The 12,152-nt window shown below is 39.5% G+C and overlaps 1 long non-coding RNA gene across 1 annotated transcript; it reads right to left on the minus strand.

Moving 5' to 3' along the window:
- Positions 1-608: 608 nt before the first annotated feature.
- Positions 609-11,180, minus strand: LOC125117955 (uncharacterized). Its single transcript, XR_007132784.1, has 3 exons — positions 10,743-11,180; positions 8,468-8,579; positions 609-782 (listed from the first exon to the last, which is right to left on the minus strand). It is a non-coding gene; the product is annotated as an uncharacterized LOC125117955 (long non-coding RNA).
- Positions 11,181-12,152: the final 972 nt, after the last annotated feature.

Here is a 12,152-nt window from a genome sequence, read left to right on the forward strand (position 1 = left end):
ACTTCTGCATCCCATGGGTGTCTCCTAAAAATTAAAATAAAATGAAATAAAGAAATAATATTAAGATGGTTCTAATCAAATAGATACAGATTCATAATTTTGGAGAAATGTGTTTTTCCCCTTAATCTTGATATGGTACCAAATAACTCATATTTGAAAAAAAGTTTTTCTTCCTTTCCAACCCCCCTTAATTAATTAGTTTGGCAACATCAGCTAATGAAACGTTTTTTTGCTGTTCGTTTGTTTGTTTTTGTCTTTTTGCCATTTCTAGGGCTACTCCCTCGGCATATGGAGGTTCCCAGGCTAAGGGTCTAATCAGAGCTGTAGCCGCTGGCCTACACCAGAGCCACAGCAACACCAGATCCGAGCCGCATCTGCGACCTACACCACAGCTCACGGCAATGCCAGGTCCTTAACCCACTGAGCAAGGGCAGGGATCGAACCCGCAACCTCATGGTTCCTAGTTGGATTTGCTAACCACTGAGCCATGATGGGAATTCCTGAAATGTAGTTTTAAAAACACTATTTTTGTTGTCCATATGGAGAAAATGTCGATGCCAAAGGGCAGTGAAATTTTTATTTTTAAATTTTCCTTAAATTGCCTTAAAATATGAATATTTATTTAATTGATATCCTTTTTGACCATAAATCTTTTGATAGAAAGCATTAGGTGAGCAAGTATTTGTTCCCTTGATGCCACGGTAGTTGCTTACCTGCCCTAGGTGAATTATGTCCCTTGATGTGGAGTCTAGTAGCCCAGTTCTCTTCTTTTTTTTCTTTTTCTGGGGAGGGGAAGTTATAGGATGTTCAGCAGGGACCGAAGGTCAATTCTAAGTTGTCCAATAAGACTTATGCCAGTTTTGCATTGCAGGTTCATTGTGTATGTCTATTATTTTATAGAGAACTATAGATATGATCAGTAGTTTCAAGTCATTTAGACATCATTATCTTAGTAGAAGTAGGTGATACTAGTGTTGAAAAGCAAGAATCACCTTATAAATTAGACAATCTGGAGTTCTCATTGTGCCTTAGCAGTAATGAACCTGACTAGTATTCATGAGGATGCAGGTTCAATCTCTGCCCGCTCTCAGTGGGTTAAAGATCTGGCATTGCCGTGATCTGTGGTGTAGTTCACAGAGGTGGCTCAGATCTGTCATTGCTGTAGTTGTGGTATAGCCTGGGAACTTCCACTTGCCACGGGTGCAGCCCTAAAAAAAAAGTTAGACAAACTGCAATTTAAAATTGCCAGTAAGAATAAAGAACATCATTAGTAAAGATTTAAGCCAAGATCCTCCTAAACCAAACCCTTTTCCTAGTATGCCCCCTAAACTAAGAGGATTATTCATAGCAGAAATTTTATTCTTCAAAGGTCATAAAAATGAGTTACATTAGAAGAATCATCAGGTGTAAATTCACAACATTCAGTGTGCATTATAACACAGATTGCCCCTTTGGAAGCTGTTAACATATCAAAGGCCATCTGATTCTGTAGGACTGCTTTTATTATCATGGGGACTTCTGAATTTAGCAAGATAATGGCTTAATGACTGTTACTCAAAGCTTGCTTAGTAAATTTTGTTAAAACCTCTGTGTGAGTAATGATAATCTTCTATTCCAAGTGAAGGAACAATTATGATGACCAAATGATTATATATATCATTGGAAAACTGATCAAACCCAGTGTGCACGCATTAAAGGCATATTGGCAAGGACTGTTTCCAGGGTTAACTGTAAGTGACCTTAAGCCCAAGGGAAAAAAGTTGTGTATCTCCTTAACCAACCTGGGGGAAGCCAAGGCCATAAATTCATTCCACAAATCCAGTAGGTCCCATTAGGAGCTACCCAATATATTCCTGGTTGTCTTAACCAATCAGTTCCAAACCAATCACTGGGGTCCTCAGAGTTATAGTATTTTGACAATTTTTAGGTGGTATCCACCATAATTTATGAGTAGTGCTAGGTTGATTATCTTTGATATAATTGATTTGTTCCCAATAAAGAGAGACCCTCATATTCAAGTAGCCATATCCTGGCATGAGCCAAATAATTTTATCTCATAACTGGGAAATAATGCCACCAAAAGAGATGGGTTGTTATGTTTCTGGGTTTAACCTTAGCATGCTGCTCTGATTGGAAATGAGTAACATCTAGTGAAAAAGAGTATTGATGGCTAGGTTCAGAACAGGTGTCATTAATAGGCCGGGTAAGAGAGTTCCACTTAATGATATCATTGGTGGTTTGCACAGTGATAGAATTTCTTTCTTTTAAGATAAAATCTCTAAGGGCTAGCCAGTCTAAACCCTGAATTGGTGAAAAACACCAGAGTAATCCAGAAATGCTGGATACAGATAATTGGTCTCAAACCCAGCATTTGGATTGATTTTTGAAACTTGCATATGATTGAGCCAAAGAAATAAATACATTTTATTCATAATCAAAAGTGAGTAATTATTAAAGTAATTAGTATACATGCTCTTCTAGCATCTTGAATCAGCTGTCTACTTTGGATATCATCTACTCATCTTGGTCTGGTAGTGCTGGACTTAGTCAAAGCCAGGTGTCAGAAATAGGAGTTGAAGCATATCAGGAGAGGAGGCCTTTTTTAGGTGAGAAATGTGAATCTAAAAGCTTACTCCTTTTTTGCAGCCAAGGATTTATTAGTAATACCTGATATGGGCCCTTCCAATGTAGCTGTAAAGAGTTCTTCATCTGATTTCTTTTCCAGTCCACAAAATTTCCATACTGTCACCTGTGGTCCTTAGAGTCTTTGTCTCCCAGGAGTTCACCATAGAAGGAATTAGCTTTTCATTTTATTTAAGTGCTTTAATACGTCCTTGGCAATAATATAATATGTCATGCTTAAATAACGCTGGTTAAATGCCTTCATCTAAGCCCATAAATTGCCCAGTGATTATTTCAAAAGGGGACAATTGTTTACTAAAAGGGATATATCCAAGGTTGAGACGCAACAATGGGAAGGCTTTTGGCCATGAAAGATGAAAAGCCTCTGAGAATTTTGCCAGTTGAGTTTTGATAGTATTGTTCTTTCTACCAATCCCAAAAATTGGGATAATAAGCATGCTTTTGGGCAAATATCACAAATTGATTTAATTATTTGTCCAGTAAAGTGAGTCCCTTGGTCACTGTGCAACTCAGAAGGGATCCCCGAACCAGGAACTATTTTTTCCAACAGTAATTTACCTATTATTAAATCCAGTGCTCTCCTTCATGGAAAAGCTCAATTCTAGTGTGAAAATATATGTCGTTATAAATATATTTATATCTGTGAGATGGCATTTGGTTGAAGCCCAGTTGCCATACCTCAAAGGGTCCCTTAGGAAGGTAAAAGTGACCTTGTGACCAATGGAGTGGTTTTCTGGGATTATGTTTAGGGCAAATAGTGCATCAAGCATATGCCTTGTTGGTTACCATAGGGAGGGCTTCCAATTATACTGCTTTTCCCCCCAAAATTTATTTCTTCAGGGCCCTAATGTGTCAGGGAATGCACATGCTGGAGTAAGGGTAACTGAGCCTTGTGGGCACTATAGGCCTCTTATTTGGGCAAAACCATATTTATGAAATGGGAATCAAAGAATTCTGCTTTCTTCTCCCATATTTGTTTTTTTGTCTTCTGCAGCTAATTCTTGAAACTGTAGGAGAAATTTCCTAACAGTTACATTGAGGTCAGGTTTAAGTGTTAGACATTCTCAGAGCTGGTTGGAAACATAACATAAAGCAGCTCATTTAGCTGCTGAGTCTGTGAATTGATTGCCTTTAGCTATTGAATCAGATTTGGAATGTCCAGGTATTTTCATAATAGCCAATTGTTTGAGTAATTATAGAGTCTAATAATTCTGAGGCTATTTTCCCATTTTTTATATGTTGGCCTGGGGAAGTAAGAAATCCTCTTTGCTTCCAGAGCATTCCAAAATCATGAGCCACTCCAAAAGCCTAGCAGCTATCAGTGTAAATATTTGCTATTTGATCTCTGGCTAGCTGACAAGCCCTGATTAGAGCAATTAATTCAGCTTGCTGTGCCAACTTTGCTTCTGGTAAGTAAAAACTTTTAATCATGTCCACAGTGGACATTATTGCATATCCAGCTCGGAATGTCTCTGTTCATCCTTTAAGTAAGATCCTTCTGTAAACCAAATTAAGTCAGCATTATCGATAGGGTTTCTCGTAAATCATTCCTAGGAGTAAGAATTTAATCAGTTGGTAAAAGACAATCGTGACTGTTTTCTTCCTGTGGTGCTGGAAGCAAAGTTATATGGTCCAGATTACTGAATTGCACCAAAATATTATTAAGCAAAGAGAGCAACAGTACCTTGTAAGAAGTGACTCTACTCACAGAATAGTACTGAGTGTGATGAGAATTTAAAAGAGACTCCACTGACAGATAGTCAAAGGATACCCCATTATAAGCTCTTCAGTAGCTTTGAACAAGAGAGTTGTTGCTGAAATAGCCCTCATACAGAGAGGGAGTCCTTTTGCCACCGAATCTAACTAATAACCTATGAGTTGATGCTGGTCATCACACTTCTGAGTTAACACACCCCTAGGGCATTTCCTTTGTCTTCAGACACAAAGAAAAAAAATGGTAATTTTTAATTAGGATGGCCTAATGCTGGAGCCCGAGTCAGTGAAGATTTTAAGGCATCTGTAGCCTTTTCTCCTTCTGTTGTCCATTCAATTGGGCCTGATATGTCATAGTTAAATGACCTATAGAAGGGTTGGGAAATGAGGGAGGTATTAGGTACCCAATTCCTACACTATCCAGTCAAACATAGAAATCCTCTTAGCTAGTTCTTTGTTTTGGACAGTAAGAAAGCCAGGATTCCCTTAATTCCTTGAGAATCAATTAATCCTTCCTTGGATATCAAATGACCCAAATATTTTACAATTGGTAAACAGAATTGCAGTTTGCCTCTGGACGCCTTATGTCCCTAGAGGCCAATTGTTCTAACAGGTGGATAGTGTCTCTTTGAAAGTCCTGTTCAGTTCTCAAACACAAAAGCAAATCATCTCCATGTTGAATTAAAACAGAGCCATTAGGGAAGTGAAGAACAGCCAAATCAGCTTTAAGTATTTGAGGAAAATAAGTGGGACTTTCAGTATAGCCTTGTGGTGTAACTGCCCAGGTATACTGACAATCTTCCCTCATAAAGACCAAGAGGTATTGGCTTTCTTCTTCCACTGGAATACTAAAAAATGCACTACATAGGTCTATTACTGATAAATAATAGGTGTCTGCTGGAATGGCTCGGAGCAGGGTGTGAGGGATCACAATGTTATTTATAGCTCTCAGGTCCTGAACAAACCTCTAGCCTTCCTCATTTGACTTTCTTACCAGTAAAATTGGGCTGGTACAAGGACCGGTACAAGGAATTCCTGAGTAATAGGTCTTATCCCATTTAATGCCTCTGATCTAAGTAGTTATTGTCAAATATTGGATAGAGGCTTGGAATTATTGATAGATACTTTAATAGGAATAGCTGACTTGATTTTCTCAATGTCTGAGAAGGATGAGCATAATTCCTCAGGCACTTAAAACAGTAAAAACAGTAACAGTAAAAAAAAGCTCCTCTCCATCAGTCTGAACTTTTGTTTTCCCAACCATCTGTTTCTCGGTTATTATGTTCTGGTCTGCATTTAAGTTTTACAAATCTAAAATCACTTCACCCTTAGGTGAAAAGGCGACATGGTTGTATGCCTCTGAAAGGTCTCATCCTATCAAATGAATTGGAGCACATTTCACCAAAATGGACACATGTTTTTCTATGATAGTTCCTAGTTGAAAAGTTATCGGTTCTGGTTTAAAAACTTGCTTAGGTAAATTAGAAACCCTTACCATTTGAGATGAGGGAGAAGGCAATAGATTAGGGTAGGGTTAAGAACAGATAATTTAGCCCACATGTCTACAAGTGCCTTAGAATTTTTCCCTCTGATTGTTATTTCAATTTCCCCTAAAGTGTTAGCGAGGAGGAGGGGTAATATCCTCTCATAATCCTCAAGAGCACCCCTATTCCTTGTTAATCTTGCCTTGTTCTAAATCTCGTTTAAACTTGTGTTGGTCTCTCTCTTTTTTTCTTTTTAGGGCCACACCTGGGGCGTATGGAAATTCCCAGAGCTAGGGGTTGAATCGGAGCTGCAGCTGAGTCCTAAGCCACAGCAATGCCAGATCCAAGCCACATCTGTGATCCATTCTGCAGCTCTGGATCCTTAACCCAGTCAGCAAGGCCAGGGATTGAACCTGCATCCTCATGGATACTAGTTCTTAACCTACTTAGCAACAACAGGAACTCTAATGGCAGTCTCTTAAAATGCCCAGGTTTTCTGTAATAACAGCAGAGGTGGTTGTTTTGAGACTGAGATTTGAGCCAGGTGGTCTTGATGAACTGCTGAGCTGTTGTAACTGCACTTTCACAACCTTGGCAGCTCTTTCCTTTTCTCTTTTTCTGTAAGGTTTTGGAGACTGTCAGCAATAGTGACAAGCTTATTATTATACATAGTAGCCCAATCCAATTTGTATCTTTTTACTGGTTGTGCCAATTCATCTATTCCTTCTAGGAAAATAGAATTGAGTATTGAATTGTTCTGGTGGTTCAGGAAGCACTTTGGGTTAATGCCAGAGTGTTGTTTGACTATATTTTCAAAACTTGAAAATAATAAAAAATTGTCTCTCCTACCCATTGTTTGCATTGATAGATTTTTGCTCAATCTATTTTCTTTGGAAAGGTTTTCGGACTAGCTTGATATAGGTAGTGGGCAATTTCTCTACATTTCTGGTAATGTGCAGCTTTATGTTTATGAAATTCTTTCATAAGTGTCTTCCAGTCTATCTCTTGGAGTCATTCTTTTGCTTTATTTTCAGAGACTAGTAAATATACAAGCTAGTACAAGTCTGAATATCCAGACTCATAAGTTGTTACTGTAAGATCAAATTATTTAGCAAAGTCCAAAATATCTGTAAAGGATCTGAAAAATCCTTAGTCAAGTTCTATCCTAGTCCAAGGGGTATAGGTAAGAGCAGACTCCCCTTTACTTGTGGGTTTCTCCTTAAAGGGAGCAGCTATTATTTTAGGGTTGTCTTTATCCTTTCCCTTAAACTCAAATTCTTTCATTAATGGAGGTAGGAATTCCAGTCCTGGCTCATTGGAAACGAATCTGACTAGTATCCATGAGATCGCAGGTTTGATCCCTGGCCTCACTCAGTAGGTTAGGCAGCTTTGCCATGAGCTGTGGTCGAAGATGTGGCTCAGATCTGGCGTGGCTGTGGCTGTGGTGTAGGCCAGTGGCTACAGCTCTGATTTGACCCCTAGCCTGGGAACCTCCATATGCCGTGGGTGTGGCCCTAGAAAGACAAAAAATAAATAAATAAAATAAAATTGGAAGTAGAAAAGCAGGAAGGTCAGGATGGGGGAGCTCAGAAAGAGGATATGAAGGATCTGAAAGAAGAGGAAAAGGTGGAGGTGGGGGTGGGGATAAGCAATGGTTTCCAAGGTCTTTCCTAATTTAGCCACATTTCTAATAATTTTTTATTTGTCTCTTACAGTGAAGCCATTTTATCATTCTCTCATTTTAAGGCTTCCAAGTACCAATTCAAATGTCTCCTATTTTGACTGTTTGATCTTATAGCTGGCTTCTTCTAATTGAGCCTGCAAATAAACCAACTTAGGTAAATCAAAAATGCCCCGTTTGGGCCATCTCAGGGACAAATTATATTTTGTTAGACTTTACCATTTAAGTTAAATACTAGCAAGTGTCAGTTTCACCCACCTGGGTTTCCCATAGGTGACTGGTCTTCTGGGAGCTATTTGGTCTTTGAGGCCTATTATTAATTTGGTGTCCTAATTCAGATATGATCTGAAAAACTTTCTGAGGATGGTATGGTCTATGGGGTGTGTGCTGCTTCTGAGTCTAGCTCCCCAAGGAATTACCCTTGGGTCAGTTCAACTCTTTTATATGCCTTGATTTCTCCCTCTAACCACTGCATTCTAAAAGCCACCGTGTATGCTTGGAGCATTAGGTGTTCAGCCTCTGTCACACATCCTGGAAGAGAAGTATTTGCTTAATGGTTTTAGTGGGATTCCCTGGGGGACCACTACATCCACTACAGGTCACAAGGGTTATTCCTCAGACCTTCAGCTAGGTTCTCAACCTAAGGATGCCTTGTGGCTGGAAGGAGCAAATGACCCTCATTCTTTCCAGCTGAATAATTCTATCATTTCACTAGCAAAGTTTGTTTAGAGCATATCTCAACTTGTTTTTTTCTCAATTTAAGCCAAATTTAACAAAATCTAGCCACTTATGTTTCCCTGTACCTCCCACCCAGATCCTCCTAGGTTCTTGCCTAGGAAAATGCACCAATGCCCCCTAAGACTCCAAGTCATAAGTAAAAACAGTTCAAATAAAATTTTTAGGATTGTCAGTCAAACAATAAGATCCACATTTAAGGCGAACTCACCAGAACACCTGAGAGATACCAAGAAGTCAGCGGGTCTCAAAGGGCACATGCTGGTACTAACGGCCAATTCAAGCTGTCCTCCAGGTGTTCTCTGGTAGGTATCTCTGATATCCTGCCAGGTATGCCATGCAAATGTTGATGAAAAATTAATCAATAGTCAATCTAAGAAAGAAGTGAAAGTTTTTATTCAAGCCAACCTGAAGAGTATAACCTAGGAGATAGTCTCTCAGAGAGCTCTGAGAACTTTATGCCTGTTAGAGGTCGAAAGATAGTATATACATTTTTGAGACAGAAGGTTATACATCAAATGATGTATTGACAGTTTATACAATCCAGATCTGTATGTACAAAGTAGTGGGTCATCCCAGGATTAAGAAGGAATATTATCTCCTAAGAAGTTATGCAGTAGTAGACTATTGTGAAGCCTTACAAGATTAAGAAGGAATGTTATCTCTAAGGAGTTATCTTGCTGGTGCTAGGAGAATATTGCTCTAGAGGGCTGAGCAGGTATTTCTGCTTTTGTGGAGGTCTGGTGAATGCATAATGTGGTTACACAATGCACACTAGATGGGAGGGAAGAGGCCAAAGGGCAGAGAAAATTTTCATGGTTAAATTTTCCTTAAATTGCTTTAAAATATGAACTTTTATTTCATCAAAACTAACTAAAACTAAACAGTCAAACAAAACCAGACCAGCTGTTATCTAGGGCATTCCCCCCACAGGCTTTCCCCCTTTCTTCTCTGGGTCCAAAGGACAAAACACTGCATTGCCTGAGTCTGCTACTGTGAATCTGAGGTTTAAAATGGCCATTCTGGGTTCTTCTGAATAGCGCCTAGGGTGAAGCATTTGCAACCCCACCCAATTCTTCATCACCACCCTCCCCCAACTCTAACACAAGGAGGCAGAGATTTAGAAGCCCCTTTGTTCCATAGAGGCCTCCTGTGACTCAGCCACTTCTAGCCCAGTGGTTTCCTCTTCTCCCTCAAGCAAAAGTAAATCAAGAGACCCTGGGGTAGTTATGAAATCTGATGCAAATTTAGGAAAGCTGGGGGGAAGAAAAGGAAACATCAACAGTTTTAGTCCAGGGGTGAAATGCAATCCTCCTACTACCAATTAAACATTTATTGAGTGCTTAGCATTGTATTACGTGCTTTGTTTTAATCTTCATAAAAATGAAATGTGATAGATAGATACTAATATTATTCCTATTTTTCACGTAAGCAAACAGAGGTTCAAGGCAAGTACTTGCTCATGATCACACAACTGGAGCACAAAACTGCCTTACTACAGTTGTTAGGGGCAGGGGATATGGGTGCCAATCCTTTTCAATAACTTGCGCTTCCTGGCTAACTGATGCTTCCAGAGCTCCATCCTATCTGCTCAAATCCTTGGCCTGGGAAAATATGGCCTCCCTCTCCATTAGATCAGATATATTAGAAAAGGCATTGGACTAGAAGTCCAGAGAATGAGTTGCCAGGTGGGAAGTGTTTCTTGTTAGAGCACTGATCCTAGTCACCTACCTCACTCCCCTTAGGACCCTAATGAACTCAGCCCCATATAGAGCAAGAATCGAGGCTCACTGATTGGAAACTATCCACTTGATAAAATGCATTTTAGAAAATTTTTAGAAAACATTCAGAAGTTTGGTACCAGTGACCCCATTTTTGCCACAATATTTATGTCAATAAGGTGGTTATGCAATAGATGAGCCTTGCTGGTGAGAGGTGCTGCCCTCCTGGTACTTTCTGAGAAACCAAACCAAGGTGTTAAAGGACCTTGGCTTCCAAACACTCCTCTCTGGGACAATTGAGAATAACATCATTGTGTTCCCTCAGTTTTTTGGTTATCAACCCCTCCTTTCTAGAAAAAAGCAATTGTCCTACACTTTTATCAAACTCAAGCACACCTGACATTTCTCATCTATGAATTTGCATATCAGCTTGAGATCCAGCTTCCTTCCCAGTAGTCCTGCTCATTTGTCAAGAACACAAACCCTGAGACTCTGAACCTTTAACTTATAAATATCAAAGCTCCAAGATTCTGTATGCACTACTCAGTCCAGTCTTTTTATTGCCAAGAGGAGGACTCTACCTCCAGGAGACATAAAGCAGTCTATTCGTAGTAAACAGAGTTGTGGTGTACTGGAATAACTCTTATGGACTCAGGAAATCAGATTGTGTGCATTTATTCCCAACTCTACCTTTAGTAGTGTAAGTTCGTATCTTAAAATTGGTCATAGTGTATATAATACCATGGCAATCAGCAATATACATACCAGGAATTTTTCAGAGTGCTGGTTGTTAAATCAGCACACCACTGCGGCTGGCTGATATATTGCTTGCAGGCTTTCTTTGTCTATGTAGATCCTTCTCAAACTGATAGACTGAGCTGATATCTCCTCTTCAAAACCCCACCATAAAGTTCTTAGAAGTCACCAGGTCTGCAGCTTGCCACACACAGGGAACAATGGAATCTCCAAAAGCAAGTAAACTTTCTCAAAGGTGACTTTATCATACATATTACCAGCTGCATTCTGTGTGAGGCCCTGGCAGCCTCCAGCATCATCACAGAACCAATAAAGTGAAATGAAGAGGTGGGAAACAAAAATCAAGTCATTCATTAGAAAAATTAAAAGGGATAAGAGGAAAAGCAGAATGGCAAATAGAAAAGTAGATGAGGTTTGATAAAGATTAGAACTTTGTGAATTCTTTTTATTTATTTATTCATTTTTGGTGATTCACAATTTTAAAGGTTATAGTCCATTTACAGTTATTATAAAATATTTGCTGCATTCCCCATGTTGTACAATATATCTTTGTAGCTTATTTTATACCTAATAAAAACTTAAACATTGTTAATTCTTCAATAGTATATGCACCATAGAGTTTCAGAGCTTTGAAATGAGCCTACTGGGAGGAGGGGATGGGGCAATATACCTCTTTTTTTTTTGTCTTTTTGTCCTTTCCAGGGCCGCACCCGTGGCATGTGGAGGTTCCCATGCTAGGGGTCTAATCGGAGGTACAGCTGCTGGCCTACATCACAGCCACAACAACGCTAGATCCAAGCCTCGTCTGTGACCTCCACCACAGCTCACGGCAAGGCCAGATCCTTAACCCACCGAGCGAGGCCAAGGATAGAACCCACAACCTCATGGTTCCTAGTCAGATTCGTTAACCACTGAACCACAATGGGAACTCCCAATATACCTCTTTTGAAAATACATTTTATAGAAGCAACACGAAGTAATTATTTTGTGAGTCACACGGGAAGTCCAAAATACATATTATAATGTCTGCATTCAAACACTATGAAACTTTACCAGCACACACACATATAGAAAGAAAATAGCAGTTATACAGACTCTAGAATCTCATTCAATTAGACCAGTGTTCCAGACAAAGTGCTCATTGCCACTCAGTAGGCTGGCCTTCCATAGCCCTCCTTGAGGAAGAGAAAATTGCAGGAAGACTCTTAGGGTCCCTTATAATTACCTCTTTGTTTTCAGGGTCATTAAATTGATGCTTGTTAGCTATAACTTGAGACAGAGGTATGGCCAGTGTGGCACAGCCCCTTCTCATCCTTACCAGGATCCCCACCCTTCTCAGCCTTGAGATTCAATTCTTATTGCACTCAGTGAGGTTATAGAGTGGCCAGAATAGAAGTGAACAACCTTGTACCAAAGTAC

The sequence above is a fragment of the Phacochoerus africanus genome, chromosome X, assembly GCF_016906955.1.
Source record: "Phacochoerus africanus isolate WHEZ1 chromosome X, ROS_Pafr_v1, whole genome shotgun sequence".
Lineage (NCBI taxonomy): Eukaryota > Metazoa > Chordata > Mammalia > Artiodactyla > Suidae > Phacochoerus > Phacochoerus africanus.